The sequence below is a fragment of the Podarcis gaigeae genome (assembly GCF_964106915.1).
Source record: "Podarcis gaigeae genome assembly, chromosome: 1".
In the NCBI taxonomy this organism is placed as follows: domain Eukaryota; kingdom Metazoa; phylum Chordata; class Lepidosauria; order Squamata; family Lacertidae; genus Podarcis; species Podarcis gaigeae.
In genome coordinates this window covers 82,393,535-82,415,801 of record NC_139678.1, presented here as the reverse complement: position 1 = coordinate 82,415,801, position 22,267 = coordinate 82,393,535, and the positions used below count along the sequence as shown (strand labels likewise).

At 41.3% G+C, this 22,267-nt stretch overlaps 1 protein-coding gene across 1 annotated transcript in view; it reads left to right on the top strand.

Annotated features, from left to right (window-relative positions):
- Positions 1 to 22,267, top strand: part of ZDHHC5 (zDHHC palmitoyltransferase 5) — a 51,962-nt gene that overhangs the window by 12,347 nt on the left and 17,348 nt on the right. The window lies entirely within an intron of this gene.

Sequence of the window (22,267 nt, the reverse complement as noted above, 5' to 3'; positions counted from 1 at the left end):
TTTGTTTAGTTTTGTTGAACTTCGCAGTCATGTTTATGGGCATATTAAATATAAGTTTAAGGGGAAAGGTATTGGTTGTATCTGCACTTGCTTTTGCTCCTACATACTGTATAGGTATGTGGAAACAAACCAGGAAGCCAAAGTTACACATAGTTTCCTATTATGTGTGAAGTGAAGTTGGCTTTAGATTCTGGAAGAGGACTGCCAGAGAAGCCATAGTTTTCAGTTAGCAAAGAACCACCATGTGAGTGTATAATACTCGGGCATATCCTGTCTTACTAAGGCAGGATTTGTTTGTGCAAACCAGGCCACCACATCTTGTTCACTTGCAATGGCCAAGGTTACACTTCAGTTTTTCTCTGGTGGAAGAGAGCCATTCCTACAGCTTTTATTATAGGGACCTCTTGGAAAGAAATGTAAGTGGAACCTAGATTAAAATGCCCATCCAGTAGATAAAATAATGTTTCACTGTGCTGGGAAGTGTGAGAGCTTAGTTTGGGCACAAGCACTGAGGTTACTGTATATATTGGGTTCACAATTCTACCTGTAATGCAGAGGAGTGATGTTTTTTGCCATGGTGAATAGGGGAAGATTTATCTGCCAGATAAAAAGGGAAAGGTTCCTCAGCATTGGGAGGCTTATTTGTAGTCAAAATAATCAGATATGTTGACTGTATAGAGTAATATCTGTTAAGCATAACTTAATTGAAGGCTGTGAGACCATTATAATAGCCTAAATAACTTGTCTGGTTGTTATTTGTTTTATTTAACATATTTATATGCTGCTTAATGACCAGAGTCTAAATGGTGTATTTAAAAATCATACAGTGAGTAAAATCAATTACAATTAATTATAAAAACTGAAAGCCTCCTTACCTTCAAAGTTGTCAGTTGTGTTTCAGAATCTGTTGCTGTGGAAAATGTCCACTGACATTTATTAAAGAGAATTGCAATAGGCAATCTGAGATTGTGAATGGCATACTACAAAAACATCAGTTTCTGATGAACAGAGTGCTTGTCATACAAGGAGTTTGGATACTTGGGCAGGAAAATAAGCCACAGGTGGGATTGTCTCATGAGCTGTTATTCTGGTTTACCATTGAGGTTGTTATTCGTCTTCATGTTAAATAATTGCAGTGATGTGTATGAAAAAATGGCTAAATTTTGCACACTTGAAGGGATAATTTTATGCAATACAGTGGTACCTCGGGTTACATATGCTTCAGGTTACAGACTCCGCTAACCCGGAAATAGTGCTTCAGGTTAAGAACTTTGCTTCAGGATGAGAACAGAAATAGTGCTCCAGCAGCGCAGCAGGAGGCCCCATTAGCTAAAGTGGTGCTTCAGGTTAAGAACAGTTTCAGGTTAAGTACAGACCTCCGGAACGAATTAACCGAAGGTACCACTGTATATGATTCAAATACTTTTTAAAACATTTGCACACACACAGTGATATAGTTTTCCATGATAGTTTTTTGTGAAGTCAAGTAATGTACAGGGCGAGAAGAGTGATTTGTGCACAGAAGTTTTTGGTCATACAAAATATGATTGTTTAAAGTGCTGCATAGCAGAAAGTTTAAGTTTGCTAGCACATAGCCTCTGGATAAATAAATATACCACTACTTCACCAGGTAGTATAACGAGTAATGCTTAAGGAAGAGGCTATCTTAGAATCATAGAACTGTAAAGTTGGGACCGCATGAGTTATCTCGTCCAACTCCCTGCAATGCAGAAATCTTTTGCCCAACATGGGGATCAAACCCACAACTCTGAGATGAAGAGTTTCATGTTCTACCAACAGCTATCTCAGCAGCTCATAACTTCGGTGATATACCACAACTGTTAGCAGACCTTGTCTGAAATGTATATATCACTTCCATGTGATGTGCTTGAATTCTATTAGTGGAATCCTTTAAGTTACTCCTTTTATTTAATACATAATCAGTGAACTTAGTAACAGGAAAGCAATTTTTGATGGCATTTATGGGGCTAGTTGTTGTAACAGGTATGTATTTTCAGATCCACAGAAGGTACTCATAAAAAGTAGTACAGCATTTAAATTTTTTCCCCACCATAAGTATACTATAGAAGCATTCTGCAGAGAGCTACAATTGTATTTACTGGATGTTCCTACGCTTTATAAGCTAGAAATATGTATACATATATATGGCTTGTTCAGAATGAAAATTCAGTCAGTTAATTCTAGATTAGTTGAAGTTGGCTAGCCTACTTTATAACATTTTAAAATTGAATCATAACTATGCTTCTCTTCAAGAAGGATTGAAGCCCTCCTGACATTTAAGTTTTATTCAGAGTCATTTAATGTAATTCTCTCCATGCTCCATGGCATTTCTGAGCATCACCTCTATTTCTGAGGGCTGCTTCTGTCTCATAATTGAAAGTTTCACAAGCAACATAGTTGTACTCCTGATGTTTGAAGACCTGTTAACATGTAGTGTCTGAAGCATACTTTAAAAAATACTTCCCTGAGATGGGCATGTAGCATTTTCACATTGTTGTAGGAATAGGGGTACGAGTTTAATAATTTCTTTCAAAAGTGATGCAGGGTGTTACTGAAGTATAAAGATAACTTTAACTCCCGCATCTGCATCACTTATTTTCTCATTTGACTGACTTAAGCTGATTCTGTACTTATTCCATTGAAGCCTTGTGTCTGAGAGGATACAAAAGTTCAAATTAATTATGACATAAGCTTTTGTTGTCTACTGTCAACTTCATCACCAGTGTTAGGAACTTAGATGTATAAGCTAACCTTATATATCTTAAACCAAGATGCCATGGGTGTGTGTTTGAAGAAATAATAATAATAATAATAGCTATTATTTCTATACTGCTTTATATTTTAAAGAAAAAAAGCTCAAAGTGGTTTACAACACATTAAAACATTATTCTGAATAAAACAAATTCAAGCCTCATGGAAAATATTTCAGATCCTTCTGTAATTGACATTTTGCTTTCCCCATATTTATATATCCACTTAATTTTTATAGCTGCCCCATAGCAGAAGTGTTCTTGGAAGTCAGTGTGGTGTGGTGGTTAGAGTGTCAGACTAGGACCTGGGAGATCAGGGTTCAAATTCCCACTCAGTCATGGAGCTCACTGGATTACCTTGGACCAGTCACAGCCTCTTTGTTTAACCTACCTTACAAAGTTGTTGTAGGGATTAACTGAGGAGGAGGGTGAACCATGTACTCTTTGGAGAAAAGGATGGGATGTAAATGCAATAAATAAGTTCTTCTGCTTACCTGCTTAAGAAAGCTGGAGGACCCAGACAGATGGAGATATTAGTCGCCAACCTGGCATCCACAGATCTCCACATGGTAATAATTCAACCTGCGCCAGTCGCAAAACGCGCCTGGCACCTGTGGGGTTTTGAACACTGTAATTAATAAATAAATAGTAATTAATAATACATTGATGATGATTAGTATGAGCCGGCATGTCAGCAGTGATCATTGGACTGTGCTACACGGTTTCCCATTCACAATATGATGCAATTCTGCTATGCTGTGATGAGGGCAGAACTATTGTTTAGCTCCTGTAGTGTTCATTTAGCTGAGCTCCTCAGCAGTACACACATATAATTTAGCTTTCTTTCACTAATTTATTTGCTGCTTGTAGCAGACATGCTTAACCTTGCAGGTTACTAGATGCAAGATTCTTGAATGTGTGCTTTAAAGCGTCTTTTTGCCTTAAAAAATTGGAGCAAATATCTCAGTCCAGTTGTTGATTAAAAGAGAGCCTTCTAGGTCTGAAGATGTGACTCAGTATATTTGGCAGGCAGTAATAGCTGAGCTTCCAAGAAGCCTGTTATCTACAGTGAAAAACATGATTCAACAGATCTTGGGGGTGTCTACATTCAAGAGTACTTGAAGTTGTTTTTCATTCTGTGTTGTATGCTATGAATTTCTCAATCGCCTCGCCTTTCATTTAGTTTGGGGTATGGTCCTGAGAATCTGAGCAATAAATTTATAGTATTGTAAATGCTGATTACTCTTTTTGCAGAGTGACAGCAGGGAAAAAAATCTTGTTTTTCTAGTAGGCTTATTTTGCTGTCTTCAGAATATCTTACCTTGTAACATTATTCATTAGCAAAATATACAGAGATTGATTGTCACATTCAAGCTTGTTAACCATGCAGGCATTCTCTTGGCCCTGGTGTACTTTTCTTGATCTCTAGAATACATTCTAGCTGAACTTCTAATTTATAATTTAAAACAACATTTAAACATTTTGGGTAGATATGACCTCCTTGACTTTGCCTTTCAACTTCCTTTTTCTGGGAAGTTTCCTCTTTTTGAAGTCACATGTGACTGGGTTCAGGGGTTGTTGTTTCGTTTGTTTGTTTGTTTGTTTGTTTGTTTGTTTGTTTTTGCAATTGTCTGTTCACATACATTGAATTTGATAGTATTATGACCACAGTTCTCAACTGATTCAACTACACTTGCACCAGGTCCTGGGGGCCACTCAAGATTAAGTCCCCAGGGTCATCACTCCTCTGTTCAGTTCCATTACCTGTTGTTCTAAGGCAGGGTCATTTTGAGTATCTAGAATCAAATATGCACTTAGTCCATGTGAGGATAATGGTAGTCACCTATTACTGCAGCATTTCCTCTATTAGATGCCTCCTTGATTTAATTCTCCATTGATTTCTCTTTTTTTTTTAATAAAATTTTTATTAGGGGTTTTTACAGAATAGAGTACAAAGACAATAAACAACCTTACTTTTATCTCAACAGAATTTCATAACTTCTTTGGACTTCCTCACATCTCCCGCTGCCATTTTCATCATCATAGATTTTTTCCATGCAATTTATCATCTAGTTTGCAAATTTTATAACCACTTATTTAAATATAGTCCTCTGCAAATTTATTTCTCTTAGTCTCGCTTTACATCCCATTCCAATCCGATTTTGTGGTGGCCAATTATTTATGATCAAACATCCTACTTAACTTTCCACCAAATCACAATATTTTTGTAAATAAGTCTTAAATTTCCTCCAATCTTCTTCAACCCTCTCTTCTCCCAGGTCTCGAATTCTGCCAGTCATCTCAGCCAGTTGCATATAGTCCATCAGCTGCATCTGCCATTCTTCCAGCGTGGGTAGATCTTGAGTTTTCCACTTCTTAGCGATAAGTATCCTTGCTGCTGCTGTTGCGTACAAAAAGAATGTTCGATCCTTCTTTGGCACCATCTGGCCGACAATGCCCAGGAGAAAGGCCTCTGGTTTCTTAAGGAAGGTATACTTAAATACCTTTTTCAGCTCATTATATATCATTTCCCAGAAGACCTTCACCCTGGGACAAGTCCACCAGAGGTGAAAGAATGTTCCTTCATTTTCCTTACATTTCCAACATTTATTGTCTGGCACATGGCATATTTTGGCAAGTTTAACTGGGGTCATGTACCACCTATATATCATTTTCATTACATTTTCCTTCAGAGCATTACATGCCGTGAAGTTCATCCCCGTGGTCCACAACCTTTCCCAATCCTCAAACATAATATTATGCCCAATATCCTGTGCCCACTTTATCATGGCCGACTTAACCATTTCATCTTGTGTATTCCATTTCAACAGCAAGTTATACATTCTTGAGAGTACTTTGGTCTTAGGTTCTAACAATTCTGTTTCCAACTTCGATTTCTCCACCTGGAATCCTAACTTTTTATCGTTTTTAAAAATTTCTTGGATCTGAGCGTAGTGTAACCAGTCTCGCACTTTGTCTTTCATTTTTTCCAAACTCTGCAATTTCCAATTATTACCCTCTTTCTCTATTATTTCCCAATATTTCGGCCATTTGGCCTCCATATTGGGTCTTTTTCGAGCCTTGGCCTCCAGAGGTGATAGCCATCTTGGAGTTTTATTTTCCAATAGGTCTTTGTATTTTGTCCAGACATTAAACACTGCTTTCCTGACAATATGATTCTTAAAGGCCTTATTGATCTTAACTTTATCATACCATAAGTATGCATGCCAACCAAATGCATTGTTAAAACCTTCCAAATCTAAAACATCAGTGTCCTCTAGAAGTAGCCAGTCTTTTAGCCAGCAGAAGGCTGCGGCTTCATAGTACAACCTTAAGTCTGGCAGGGCAAAGCCCCCTCTTTCTTTCGCATCAGTTAATATCTTAAACTTAATTCTGGGCTTTTTGCCCTGCCAGACAAATTTAGAAATATCTCTCTGCCACTTCCTGAAACACTCCGTCTTGTCCACAATTTGCAATGTTTGAAACAAAAACAGCATCTTAGGCAATACATTCATCTTAATAGCAGCAATTCGGCCTAGCAAAGAAAGCTTCAATTTTGACCAACTGTCCAAGTCTCTCTTAATTTCAGACCAACATTTTTCATAATTGTCCTTAAATAGACTCAGATTTTTTGCTGTTATGTTTACCCCTAGGTACTTTACTTTTTTAACCACAGTTAGTTCTGTTTCTCTCTGAAACCGTTCTGACTCTACATCTGTCAAGTTTTTTCCCAACACCTTAGTCTTCTGTTTATTTAGTTTGAAGCCCGCTACCCGACCAAAGTCCTGAATCAATTGTAACACTCTTTTTGTGCTAGATTCTGGCTCTTGCAATGTCAAAACAAAGTCATCTGCAAAAGCTTTAAGTTTATATTGTTTCGCTCCGATCTGAATCCCTTGCACCAACCGGTCCCCTCTAATCAAGTTCAAGAGCACCTCCAGGACAGAAATAAACAGCAAGGGGGAAATCGGGCAGCCTTGTCGTGTCCCTTTTTCAATCTTAAACTCTTCTGTAACCACATTGTTAACTATCAGTTTTGCCTTTTGTTCTGAGTAAATCGCATCAATCCCATTTTCAAAACCCCGCCCCACTCCCATTTCTTTTAAATTCCCCTTCATAAATTTCCAAGAGATGTTATCGAAGGCCTTCTCCGCGTCTATAAAAATTAAAACTGCTTTGGTGTTAATATTTGTTTGCAAAAGTTCCAAAATGTCAATAATGTTCCTTGTATTAGCAAACAAGTGTCTTCCTGGGAGAAAGCCTGCCTGGTCTTTATGAATTATCTCATTTAAAACTCTTTTGAGTCTTCCTGCCAAAACGTCAGCAAATATTTTATAATCCACATTTAAAAGGGAAATGGGACGGTAGTTCTTAAGTTGTGTCTTTTCAGTTTCTGTTTTTGGTATCAATGTGATGAAAGCTTCCTTCCACGATTCAGGCGCCTTCTTTCCCTCCATAATTTCATTGCTGACCTCCATCAGTGGTTGAATCAAATAGTCACTTAATGTCTTATAGTACTTGGAGGTCAAGCCATCTGGCCCTGGAGACTTGCCCAGCTTCATATTCTGAATGGCATGTTCTATCTCTAATCGTGTTATTTTACTATTCAGGAGTGATCTATTTTCTTGTGATAGTTTTTTAAGTCCATTTTTCTCCAAAAATTTTGCAATCTCTTCCTCATTTTGTGGCCCTTGAGTGTATAATTTCTTAAAATATTTCTGGAAACATTTTCTAATTTCCACCGGGTTCTGAATATATCTTCCTTCTATTTCCAAATTTGTTACTATGTTCAACTTTTGTCTCTTCTTCAACTGCCAAGCCAGCAGTTTCCCACATTTGTTAGCCGATTCAAATGTTTTTTGTTTCATTAATTTAATCTTCCATTCTATTTCCTGATTTATCAGTTTGGAATATTGTGCCTGATGAAGTTTAATTTCTCTCAAGATCGGCTGTGACTTCGGGTTTACTCTTAGTTTCTTCTCTAACTCTTTAATTTTCCCCAAAATCTTATCCTTTTTCTCATTTTGTAATCTTTTCTTTATGGCGTTCTGTTGTATCAAGAACCCTCTCATCACAGCTTTGCTTGCGTCCCAGATTGTTCTTTTTTCCACTGCAGTGTTCAAATTTATCTCAAAGTAGTCCTTTATTGTTTTTTTGGCCTTCTTAATAATCTCCTGATCTCTAAACAAGTTGTCATTCATCTTCCATCTAAAGGAGCCGGTTGGTAATAGTGTCATGTCCATTTTCAACGCGTTATGATCGGATCAATTCTCCATTGATTTCTCATTCTCCTTTTCAAGATCATTGAGCATTTTGGTCAGGGGGAGCAACAGCATTTCTCTAGTGCTAAATTACCTTTTGAGGCTCGATATCACTACCCACAACAACTCTAAGGAAGAATCTGTGCCTTTGGGAATTTCCAGCTTATTGGACTCCATGTCCTCTTTGGCATACATAGAGTGACACCACCTCAGTATGCCCCATCCTGTCCTTCCTATAGGGTTTGTATCTAGAGATAACTATGTGCATTGGTTCTGTCCATTCTGCCAGGTTTCTGTTATGCCTACTGTTATGTTTTAAGCTTTAATCCTAGAATAATAGGCAGGTAGGATTTTAGAATGTAAAATTTTAGAAGGGAAGCTTGAACCAGCCTATCGGGTGTGGCTCTGTCTGTGCTTGCCTGCTTGACCCTCCCAGACCCCAGGCTATATATCCTTTATTCACACCCTAGGTCACACCTGATAGGCTGATTTAAACTTCCCTTCTGAAGCCAGATTGGACGGCTCTAACAGCCAATCAGATTACTACATTCTAAAATCATACCTGCCTGTTATTCTAGGATTAAAACTCCAGACACAACACCTACCATTACTGTATTTTCCTCAAAGTCCAAGTAGTCCAGCTCATCCATCTTGACTCGAGTCTTCTAGCATATAAACACTTTAATTTTGTTGGTTGTATCCAACCTACTTTTAAGTAAATGGCTCTCTTTGCTGTCCTCAGATATTATTCAGAGTGGTGGGGGAATCCCTAGAACAGATTAAGAGGGCACCAGATGAGAGGAAAGGGAAGAAAGTCCCAACGCACAAGCAGAAATCCTTGCACTAATGGGACACTTACTCAGTTGTATGCAACATAGCATTAAGTGACTGTCTTTGTCATTTTTCATTTTAGTCTATGGTGCTTTCGTCTTTCTGAACTTCTGTCATGTGCCAGTACCCATTTAAACAATCATACCCCTTACGCCTTAGTGGGAAGATTTGCTTCCGTTGGCTTCACCCCCTGCAATCAGTTTAAAAACTGCTGTGGCACATCTTTTATTTTAAGCATCATCCATCCTTTTTCAAGTGGAGCTTGACCCTTTTGTCAAGCCAGCTAGACCCTTTTGGCTCAGCTTGTCCTAAAAGTGGAGCTTGACCCTTTTGTCAAGCCAGCTAGACCCTTTTGGCTCAGCTTGTCCTAAAAGTGGAGCTTGACCCTTTTGTCAAGCCAGCTAGACCCTTTTGGCTCAGCTTGTCCTAAAACATTTCCTAGTGTCTGAAAAATCCAAATCCTTCCTCCTGACACCACCATCTCATCCACTCATTGATACTGCAAAGCTGTGCCTGTCTAGCTGGCTCTGTGTGTGAAACTGGTAGGATTTCAGAGAAAGCTATCTTGAAAGTCCTGGTTCTCATCATCCTACCTCACAACCTAAATTTCACTTCCAGGGCTTCCTAAATACATTTCCTCACCTATTAGTGCAAGCACAACTACTGCTTCTTCTCATACCCCCAAGTATTTTACTTTTTTCTCTATTATAAGACCTGTTTTTTCCTGTAATTCTCCCCCGCCCCCCCGCTCCTTCATATTTTTCACTAAAATTTTGCTTTAATTCAGTTTAAAGCCTGCTATGTCTTCAATATTTTTAAAATTTTCTTCTAAAACCTTTGGGGTGGACTCCAATGGTTCTTCTAGTGATAACACCACATCATCTGCAAAGGTTTTAATTTATAGGATCGTTGCCCCACTGCAATTCCTTTAATCTCCTGATTACTTCTTATTCTTTGCACCAAGACATCTAAGGCCAATATAAACAATAATGGTGATAGTGGACAGCCCTGTCTTGTGGTAGGAATATTACCCACAATTAACCTTCCAAAATGCAAGGGTACAAACTAAACTCTTACTGAGTATGCTAAGGTGCAGGTGTTTGCAGCTCGCTCTAACATTTGGGACTAAATATTTGCTGTTTGGAAAATGTTGCTACAAATACTTTTACACTTCATAGACTGAATGATACAATTTTATGTAATGTATAATGCTGTTCATATTTTTAAAGTAGTTTAGATTTTTTGTTTTTTTTTACTTGATAGTTTCAGTTCCGCTCCCCCAACTGCAAATTTCAGGTTTTTCCAGGAATCCCACTTTTATTCCCACCCTACCCCCTTTGTTTAAATGTTTTGGAAGCTTATTAAAAATACACTTACTACAGGGCATTTTGAGTTTCTTCTAGAGCCTCTGAGGGGCCTCTCATACATTATTTCATGTCTATATATTCAAAATATTTATATACCACTCTTCTGATGGAAAACTGCCCAGAGTGGTTTACAAATCAATTGTTCTCCAGTGTAGTCTAAAAAGCCATAACAGAAGAGGGAAGATGATGTAGAGGGGAGAGGAAAACAAGCAGTCTCAGTCACCACATTCTTAAGTTACAAAATTCTTACATCATCTTGCATGAAAATGGGTTGCTCAGGTGTGGGGTTTTTTTGTGGGGGGAGGAGCTTAAGGCCTTTGTAGCCTCTGAGAAAAATCCCTGGCAACCAACCTTTCTGAAACTGTCTATAATGTAGCTGGAAGCTGCAGTTTAATACAGGGTGGATTGTTTGCCTTCTGGGATTTATCTGGAAGCTGCCAGCTTCTTAGCACTCCTATTGCAGCAGGTAGGTTTTGGAGGTCCAGTAGTAGTAGTAGTAGTAGTAGTAATAATAATAACAATAATAATTAATAATAAATAATTTATACCCCGCCCATCTGACTGGGTTTTCCCAGCCACTCTGGGTGGCTTCCAATATTAAAAATACAATAAAACATCAGAGCAAGGCTGCCTTCAGATGTCTTCTAAAAGTCAGATAATTGTTTATTTCCTTGACATCTAATGGGAGGGCGTTCCACAGGGCGGGCGCCACCACCGAGAAGGCCTTCTGCCTGGTTCACGGTAACCTCACTTCTCGCAGTGAGGAAACTGCCAGAAGGCCCTCAGTGCTGGATCTCAGTGTCTGGGCTGAACGATGGGGGTGGAGATAATCCTTCAAGTATACAGGGCCGAGGCCATTTAGGGCTTTAAAGATCAGCACTAACTCTTTGAATTGTGCTCGGAAACGTACTGGGAGCCAATGTAGGTCTTTCAAGACTGGTGTTATGTGGTCTCGGCGGCTGCTCCCAGTCTCCAGTCTAGCTGCGCTAGATTATGGATGGAGTTTCCAGGTCACCTTCAAAGGTAGCCCCACATAGAGTGCATTGCAGTAGTCCAAGCGGGAGATAACTAGAGCATGCACCACTCTGGTGAGACAGTCTGCGGGCAGATAGGGTCTCAGCCTGCATACCAGATGGAGCTGGTAGACACCTGCCCTGGACACAGAATTGACCTGTGCCTCCATGGACAGCTGTGAGTCCAAAATGACTCCCAGGCTGTGCACCTGGTCCTTCAGGGGCAGAGTTAACCCCATTCAGGACCAGGGAGTCCTCTTTATGGTCCAGCTCTCACTTCCATGCATCACTACTGGGAAAACCATAGTTTTAACTATATGGACCTTTGTTGGCAAGATGATGTCTCTGCTTTTTAAGATGCTGTCTAGGCTTGTCATTGCTTTTCTCCCGAGAAGCTGGCATCCTTTAATTTCGTGACTGCTGTCACCATCTGCAGTGATCATGGAGCACAAGAAAGTAAAATCTCTCAATGCCTCCATTTCTTCCCCTTCTATTTGCCAGGAGGTGATGGGACCAGTGGCCATGATCTTCGTTTTTTTGATGTTGAGCTTCAGACCATATTTTGCGCTCTCCTCTTTCACCCTCATTAAAAGGTTCTTTAATTCCTCCTCACTTTCTGCCATCAAGGTTGTGTCATCTGCGTATCTGAGGTTGTTGATATTTCTTCTGGCAAGCTTAACTGGCATATTTGCCTGCAAATATCTTTAGAGTAATAGTAGGCAGCTGCCTCATTTTAATCTTCAGAACACTAGTACTTGGTTAAATGATTCTCGTATATATTATGTAGTTGCCTTTCCATTTATGGCTGTACAAAAATAAAGAGCTAAAATTTGTTGCAAATGCCTTAGTACCAGCTTCACATTTCCAGAAACCTGCTCCCCCTTCCTCTTCTTTACGCCCCCCCTGATAATAAACCAGAACGTTAATGTGAACAGAATTTCTAGAGTTCAACTAATAGAATGCCATTCATGCATGATGGACAGGATGTATAAAGTGAAATGAAAGGAAAAAAAACCTGAGCAAGCATGTTAGTGAAGCAGTTTGCTTAAACATACCATTTGCATCTCTTTTCTTAGGAGATCTAGAAACTAGAACAGGCATAGGCAAACTTGACCCTCCAGATGTTTTCGGACTACAGCTCCCATGATCCCTAGCTAGGGATTATGGGAATTGTAGTCCCAAAACATCTGGAGGGCTGAGTTTGCCTATGCCTGAACTAGAAGGCTAAAATCGTAAGAGCAAACCACTGAACTTTTCTCTCTAATACTGGTAGATCCTGATTGTGTCAGGGTTCTAGACACAGGTTACATAGGCATCTTAAGAAACTGAATGGGCTATGCTTCTAATAGAGAAAGTTCCATTAAGTATAAGTCTCAGTTTCCATGTGTCATTGAAATACATTGTCCAGGCCCATTTCCCTGGTCTAGGTGAAAAACAGTTGGAACCAACGGATTATTGATGCCACAAAAATTTCATTCATCCATATCACAATTTGAGATTTTAATGTAGAGTTTTGGAAGCACCATCCCTCCTACATTAAGGTAGTTGATTAAATGGGCACTAACTATGTCAATAGTGTGCTTACTGGCGAGTGGCTTCTCATATAAGTATGTATACTTTTCATATTTTATTTTGCATGTAAAACAATCACTTTGAAGCTTCCGACCTGGTTGAGTAACTTTTCCATTTGTCCAAAACATAATAGATTATTGTAGCACCCGTAAGGAATTTCTAAGAAGTTGAATGTTAGAGGCTGGAGGTTGGCCTACATATAAGAAGTTATGAGAAAGTTGGACTGAAACAGTAATTTAGCAGAAATGCAGTAATTATGACTGGCATGATCAGGAACACCATGTGGGTATCCAACTTCTTCAGAGTAGGGTCTATATTCTATTCTCCTTTTGCACTATTAGCTGTCTCTGCAACAGCCAAGAACTTCACTAGTGTATAGCTTGGAGGCCTAAAACAGCTCACTAATGGATGTGGAGCTGCGAATGAGTCACCTCTTCATCCCTTCAGTTGTAGCAGAGAAAATACAAACACGGGCTGGGCATGTCTGTGTCATTAGATGTTTGGGAAGGTTTCTGACCTAGATCTCTTCTGTAGGGAGAAAGTTATAAAATAAATTGGGTTAACTACTGGGATAGGACTTGAGAGTTCCTGTCTGAGTTCTTTAAATATTACCTCCTCTGACAGGGTGGAGTCTCCAGCACCTGCCTGTCTACTTTGAATACCTTGACTACCTTTCATTTTGTCACTAGCCTTCTTACTTGTTTTCTCTCATTTCTTTTATTTTTTCCACAGTAGAAAAAGCTTTATCATTAAAATATAGGTATGTGAATCCTAGGTAAAAGATGTATAATTCCCAGCTTTTAGATGCTTGGCCTGTGATGTATATGCAGTACATAATAACTTCTCTAAAAAATTATCAAGAATCAGCAACATCATTGTCATCTACTATCTCACTTTGCAAGAGGCTTATAATTCCCATGGTTTTGTCTGGCCTTAAGACTGTTTCTGTAGACATATTGAATGCTAGTGGCTTTGAGATGTGTACATATATAATAATTTGAATGTGTTCATTTATCCTTTTGCATATCACTGTGACACCTGGACAACATTGCTCTAGTCTCATGGAACAAAAAGGCTCCATATCATGTTCTTTTGATTCACCCATAAGCTCAAGTTTCTATCCTTAGCTCATACAGGAAATATCAACTTGTGTTGTATTCTCTCTACATAGCAAATTATTGCCTTCCTAGCTTTGGTGTGTGTTTGCATTGCCTAATTCTGCTGTTCAGAATACACTGACAGTACCTCCCTGCCTCTAGCTACCAGCCCACCATTAATGATTCACAGGCCTGATGCCAGTAGGCAGGGTTTGTTGAGTCGGTTTTTAGCTGCTGCTTCAGCCTCTTTTTGGCCTGTATTATAGATTAAGCCTGTGTTCTCACTGACCCACAAATGAAAAGAGTTGAACTGGCCTTTGCCTTATAGATATTTTGATAATGAGGGGGAGGAGAGGAAGACTATATTGGGAGGGATGCCTCACCCTTCCCTGCTAATCTAATATATGTCCCTTAGATACCCTTAGTGGGCTCTGAGCATTCTGTCAATTGGTTTACTCCATATGTCATTTTTTAGAGGTAGCCTTGCATTTCCCTTCCCCGCTCTTTGCTCCTGCTGCCCAAATCCATCTGTTTATCACAGACTGCTCTGATTGGAGAAAGAAGGACAGATGCTGCCCTAAATCTATGGGATTAAACTCCCAGCAGCAAAGCAGATTAGGGTATTACACAGGCGTCTTCAAGGGGGAAGCCCGCTGGGTCCTGAGCCCAGGCTTTTCTGTGGAAAGGATTCTTCAGTATAGTACTTTTGTCAGTGGGTACCATCTTAACATTTTCCAACCTCCAAGACTGTGCCTGTGTGTTTGCTTGTGGATTAGTCATATGAATGAGTACCTTGTCTTGGAATAATTGACCTGCATTGTCCCTCTAAGGAATGGAATTATACGACATAGGTCTGGCTTCTGTCCTAAGACACAGTTGCATGTGAGATATGTATAGTGTTTGTGGCATATTAACTTGTGGTGTTACTAATATTTCCAGAGTTGTAATTAGCACCTATTCTGAGCAGCACATAGATACTGTGGCCAGCTGAAATACCTGGCTACACAGATGCAAAGGTAACCACCACCACCCCATTCCCATCACTGAATATGGCCACACACCCTGCAGTGAACAAGCCCAGAGAGGCACAAGTTATAATCACACTGTTGCTCTCAATTTTCCTGATGTCGCCCAGTACCACATACTGATTCAAGGTGGATATTCTCTTCCTTAACTCCCCACCACCACATTCACAGAACCTTCATCTTACTATAGGATATGCTGGAGGCCAAGTGAACACAGTGGTGGGTTCACAGTTATTTGGGAAATTAGTGTGGCTATCCAGGGTGGCTAATGGGGTGTGAAGTAACAAGTTGCTAAATGTTGATGGTGCATGGATTTAGAAAAAAAAATCTTCTGCCTTTCCATTGTAGTCTAATGTTCAGGGCAGGTTACAGCAGCTTAAAAATATCTGCAAAACATAAAAAATATTAAGGATCGCAATAAGGATCAGCAAATTCTTGGACTAGATGAACCTCGGGTTCCTTCTAACTCTATAATTCTAATCTGATACAGGTGGATGGTGACCTGCGTCAGATTATGAGTCCACTTCAGAATTCACAGCCTTGCAGATCACTTTACAAGGTAGTCCAAGGGCTGAAGCACTCCCTCTTAAAGCAGTTTCTGTTGTTTAGCATTTTAAAAATGGGTAATCCAGCTGCCCACAGCCTGGAGTGACTAGAATGCAATACGCCTTGCTGCCATGCACTTTGAATGCAATATAGCAAGTCCCCCTAGGAGTGATGGGATGAGGTTCTGTCGTTGTCAGGGGGGATTATGTAGACAATCTGTGATTAGCTCTAGTGCTTGAATTAAGTTTGACTAAATTGGCGTATATTTGCAAAGGGGAAAAGGCTGATTTAAATAATTTTTTCTATTGATTTCCTCTTCATATATTTCCTACACAATGGTGCATATTTGACCATTAAATCATGTTAATTTACAACTAAATGGAATTTATATGGTTTATTTCTTAAAACAAAGGATTGCATCTTGCACTTGTCAAAAAAGTAACAAAAAAAGGGGGGGATACCCATGACATCCAAGTATGTCCAGATAATTAGTGGGCAGAGTAGAGCTGGCTATTTTCATTCAAGTGAAAATGAAAAGCTAATGTCTGGTGGATGAGTGTAAATAATGAAATTGGAGAAATTGTTTATCCTTAGTTTTTATAGGAAAGTGTCACTTAACTCAATGTATCGGGTAGAGGCATTGAAGCCTTATTTACCTAGGGATCCATCAGCCTCGCCATCCCCGGACCTTGGAGGGAACAAAAGTACCAGGAAAGCAAAATCTTCTTTGGAGAAAAAGTTTATTGAAATCTGTGCACAGAGACAATCTGTGCGCAGAGACAACCAGCAGGATAGTTCCTAAGAACTGGTTGTGTCTCAAGACACTTCAGCAGACTTTCTTATACTTTTCTGAACACTCTCCCCCCTCCCATACCCTTTACAGACTTTCCCCATCAGCTGGCAAATGTTCAACCTTTTATTGCTTGCTTAACACATCTTTCTGCCGGCTAAGCACTTCCTCATACGTGTCTTTCTGCTAGTTAAGCACTCCCCCTCCCCTCTTGCTTGTACGTGTCTTTTCTTATTTTTGCATTAGTAAGCATAAGCACAGGAAGGGGGCCTCTTTGGCAGGCCTGGTTAAATCTGCAAACAGCAGCTAAAATATTTCTGCAAGCTAAGAGACGGACTCTTGACCCGCCAGACAAATTTAGCAAACACTTGCTGGCGGTGTGCTAATTGTCTAGCCGAAATTTGCAGAAGTAAGATTAGCACAGGATTAGCACAGGAATGTCCTGCAGATAGTACTTGAGAGCAATCTTTCTTAGGTACAAAGTACAAAGCAAGCACAGGGAATACTGAGAGAAATCCTTCCCATCTCCCTTCACTCCCTCCTCTTCTTTTGAACAATCTATTACTTAGATTCGTTCTGGGGTAGGGGTCTATATTCTCTCATTACAGCAATTACACGAGGTCCCATCATGCGAGACATCATCTTTTCCATCATATTCTGCAAGCATTGCATCAAGCAGGGAATACAAAAGCAGAGAAGCAAAAGGATTATAAGTGACCCTACTATTAATACCATAATATTCCTGATCCAACTACCATCGGGCAGCCAAGAATATAACCAATTCCATGGATCACCTTCTGTAGTTTTTAGCGGGTTTTCAGCTATCATTGTTTCCATGTGGTCAATTGTGGCCGAAATGCTGACATTATTATCTGGGATAAACATGCAGCAATGAGAATGAACTAGCGCACAAACTCCTCCCTTCGAGGCCAACATTACATCTAAAGCATAACGATTTTGCAAAACGACCTCCCTCATAGCAGACACTTCTTGGTTGAGGTCCTTTAATGCCTTAATGGTATCATTAAATAGTCCTTCTGTCCAATTGGCGAGCAAATGAAGATCTCTATAATTCATGGCTGCCCCTAAGGAAGGTAGTAGGCCCCGCGATACCTGGGTCCCAACATAATGGTTAATAGGTGTATTCACTGCCCTGCGGTTACGCAGTCTGAGAGATGTTGGTAACTCTCCTATCTTATATAAAAGGGGAACCACCACTCCTAGGGTACAGATTCCAGTAAGATCTCGGGGAACGGATTTAAATGCTGCATCGCCACAAATTAGCCAGAGTTCTTCCGGAAGAAGGTGACTGATGTTTCGGTGTTGCTCCGACCACTTGAAAGCTTGTGAAAACAGAAGGCTTATGTGCCATAGCTCCTGGGTAAAATTTAATAGGGTCTGAACAGAAGAATTGGAACTAGAGCTTTTGTGGAGGTGGTGCATATCAGTCATTAACTTGGCGCTAGTATCGGATTGATAACACCGGGAGGTATTTCCATAATTAACGAAGGCAGAGCAGGCCCTATCAAATACAAAATTCAATACATGTAAGCAATCAGGGTAAATCCCTCGTGGGGTTGACCCTTCAGAAAATTTTAAACAAATAAAAGCTGGCTCGGACAGGGCCAATTTTACGGGCGGCCACTGAGCTTCTTCAGGGTTTTTTCTATTTTCTATATTAAAAATATCATCAATGGGAATTCCATGTAGCATCAAACCTGGCCTTTTAGCATAGGGTGGTATGTGCATACACAGCCAACAATTGGAAAGATTTAACATTGTGGTGAACTTGAACATATCCTTGATATAAATATTGTCTTTCCACATCTTATGATAATTTTCTCCTCGTGATATTTTACTCAATAATCTAGTCCCCATCTGACCATGTTCACCAGGTGCAGTACCTTCCTTGTCTCCTGCAACTAGGAGAACGAGGAACACTAGGAGGATCATCAAGGGGATAGAAGGATCGGGCCGTCGTCTCCCGCAGAGCCTATGACGCTCATGCCAGCAGAAAAAGAGACACATCCATGTGGCAAGGGCAGTTGTAATAACTCCCATCCACCATCCCCAATCACTCCATGGTTCCTCCCAGCAATATTCAGGGGGTGTGCTCATTGTTGAAGAGCCCACTGATATTCGTGCCTGATTACCTGTTGAACCTCAAGGATGAGGGCCCACCGGTGAGCTGATGCTCCCACTATGTGGGTCAACTTTTCTACTAACCCTGTTGGGTGGATTGAACTTTCGTGCTGCCTCCCTACTGACCAGAACATATGGAAGCTGAAATCCTGGGGTGGCAACTCTTACTGGCACTTGTTTAGCAATTTCAATGCACACCTGGTTAAGGCTCTCATCCCTGCAACACTTGCATTAAGATAGGTTCCGTCCCATCTAACGCCTGGATTAAGAGTAGGACCTGGTCTATCAAATGAGGTTGGTACAGTGCTCTACCCCCCAGATAACAGTTGACTACCCTCCCACAACAGCAAGAGCGGTCCAGAACTCGATAGATTTCAACCGTCTCTGCAACTTCCCGTATGAGCACTATCCACACGTGCTGGACAGTGGTGTGGGAGAGGAGCCACAACGGGGCAGTGGGGTGTTTCAATACGGCAATCTCATCAATCCCCAGTTTCCAATAGCCAAAGAGTACGCCATCTCTTACCACCGGCAAGACGAACCATTCGTAGCAGAGGCCAGCAGGCCAGTAGGGGCGGTATGGCTCAGTGGGATCAGGGCTGTGGGGCATAGAGCAGATAACAGAAAAAAAAAGAAAAGAGAAAGTCCTTATGAAAATATTAAATGTCCTGGTGGACTTCCTGGATCAGTCCCGGCATGGGTTTTCACGTTGGGGACGCTGCCCGCGGGCGCCCCTCCCATCCAATTCTTCAGCTGTGCGTAGAGATATCAGCTTCCGGTGTGATATCAGCAGAGCGGTCGTCAGCGGAGGGTCTGGAGATGGTCAGCCAAAGGGGTTAATCAGGATTTAGTTGCACAGTCCAATCTGTTTTTTTTTTATAATAATTTTTATTAAAGTTTTCCAAATTAAAACAAATCAAAACAAATTAAATCCAATCTATTGCCAATAACTAGGACTTCCCCTCCCTACCCCCTCTTGTGTTCCAAATCTTCCAAATAAGCAATTAAATTCAACAAATTCTTATCCCCAAATTACACTCTTCATCAATAACCCAATTTATCCAAATTCTCATCCCCTAAGATCGATCTATACCCTTCCACGAGTTTCCCCCTTTCAAACATAGTACAGATGAAAATAAGATAAATATGAATAATAATTTTACAGCCTTTGGATTCCAATTTTCCCTCCCCTCTTTCCCCTTTGCGTTTCACCTATCCCTCCACTTCTAATATCTTCCCGGAGTTCCCACATTACACTATGTCCCTCCGGTTCTTTGCCAGTCTTTAATTACGGATGTCCAATCGTAGAAGGAGTCTATCAAATAAGGGCCCATTTCTTCTATCCAGGTTTTTATATCCAGGAGTAAAAACTCCAATTTTGTATCCATAAGCTTGTCAAACCTGAATATCCCAAATGTTCCCCCAGTTCTGTCCAGTTCTTGTTGTTTCCTTGTTCTTATCAATCATTCTCCTCCTTTTTATTTCTCTGTTCTCCCACAGAAATGTTCTTTTTCCAAAAGTTTCTAGTGTCTCTGCAGAGGTTTGTTATTCATGGAGCAAAACATTGCATCATGTTCCTTTCATTTTCCAACAAATAGTTCCATTGTTTCCTGTAGTATGTAGACCTCTGTAGACAAAATAGTGTTCCATTCCTGCAGTTTCCCAGGAGATTGAAAGTTCCATTCAGCTGTTCACATTTCCTGTGAAAAACACATGCAATGTCCCTCGGCTCCTCTAGGTGGATTGCAGTAACAAAGTTCCCTTCCAGAATCACATCCACCAGACCAAGTAGCTTGTTGACCGATATTTAAAACAGTTTGTATTCAATTTGTAACAAATATAACCGGCAAAGTCCTCATAACAAAGTCTCTATTTTAATCTTCCTTTTTGACAGCTCTTTGACAGCTGTCAAAACCTCCATCACTTTTCTCCAGGCAGTTTCACGAATCGCTCCAGGGATTCCGGGGGGGTTGCTTTTTTTAAAACAATTCCACTTTTCTCCTCCAGCTCAATCTTATAATTTTCCCTCGCGAAGTTGCTGATTCGGCAAGATAAAGTTACACTCGATCTTAGTTGTCCAGTCCTTTGTTTTGGCTCTTCTACAATTTAGGGGTAGGCTGACTTCCTTTTTTCCCCCTCCCCCGTTCGCTCCGAATTTTAGAAATTTATCCCCTTTTTTTTTAGTCCATATTCCAATTACTCACGGGTTCTTCTTTAGAGCCGAATTTTCAATAGAAGAAGTCAGCGCTCTCCGCCGGATGGCATGCGGCTGCGCTCGGCAGGGATAGCAGAGAACTCAAAGCACCACGCTTCTCCCCGGCACCCGATCCGTAGCCTTTAAAAAGGCTCCTTCACGAGTCGGGAGAGCGCTAACGGTGCCAGCCGAGTCTCCATGTCCACGGCCTCAATCTGGCCGTGGTTTTTAAGGGTCCCCGCATCGCCGGTGCGGTAGGACCCAGCCCCTGCCAAGCCGGCTCCCTCCGGAGCTCGGAGGGAGCCCGCCATTCGGCGATGGCGCCGACCCGGAAGTCCTAGTTGCACAGTCCAATCTGTAGCGGTCACTCTGGTGTGGTGGACCCAAGGGGTGATGCTGGCGACTTTCACGGCAGTGGGTGTGGAGAGCAGGACGGTATAAGGTCCCTTCCAGCACGGTTGTAGCGGCGTCCGTGCCCAATCTTTTACCCACACTTCATCACCTGGCTCGAACTGATGCAGCCAACACACAGGGGTTGCGAGCCTGGGTCCACCTGTCGAGACAAAAGAAAACTCAGAAGAATGTCTGGACATAATTATTCAATTGCATATCCTGACCAACATGTGGGGACAACATTCTGACATATGGGACCGGTCTCCCAAGCACAATTTAATGGGAGATTGCGGACCCTGAGTAATGCCAGGGGTAACATTGTCACCCAATTAGACCCAGTTTCCTATGTCAGCTTGGTTAGCTGATTCTGGGGTCTGCGTGCTGTATGCAACTTTCAGTTGATTTGTAGTGCCTTGGCCAATTCCTGCAACATTAAATGAACAAAGGCTGGTTCATTGTCACCAGGTTTAGGGCTTTGGTGAGCGCAGTTAATTCTGCCAGCTGGGCCGATGTTCCAGGCGAGAGTGGCTTTGCCTTGATCACCTGGTCTTCCAGGGCTACCACTGCATAACCTGCCTTCCGGTGTCCAGCCTCAATGAAGCTGCTTCCATCCATAAACCATGATGGCCACTGGGGGTCTGCTTCATCTTTAAAGTCAGGCCTGCTAGAGTACACCTCATCCATTACTTCAATGCAGTCATGCGTGGGCTCCCCACCTTCTCCTACCGGTAATAGGGCAGCTGGGTTGAGGGCTGTGGTGACTTGGAATTTCTAACGCGGATGTAATAATAGCATCTGATATTTCCTCATTTTAGCCTGGGAGAGGAAGTAGGTGCCTCTCGGCAGATGGCATGCTGATTCTTTCCTAAGCGGCCTCGCCCTCCTCCCCGGGCGGTTCCTCCTAACGGTGGACCTCCCGTCCTCAGGGCCATCAACTTCTCCTTTTTCTTCTGGGCCTCTTCCTCCCTCTGATCATAAGTGGTCTGGGTTAGTTCTAGCATCCATTCAAGGGTGTGGCCCATAAAAATGTTCCTGCGGATATCGGGTGCTGCCTGGGCTACAAAGGCCGCTTTAAAAATTGGGGCGTTGGCAGCCTCATCTGGGTCCACGGGGGTATACTGGCGGTAGGCTTCCTTCAGCCTCTTTAAGTAGGCTCCAGGGGCCTCCTCTGTTCCTTGCACTAATTCTCTGGCCTCCACAAAGTTGGTGAGTTTTCTGGCTGCCCTCCTCATGCCATTTAAGACATTCTGGCGATAAGTGGTGAG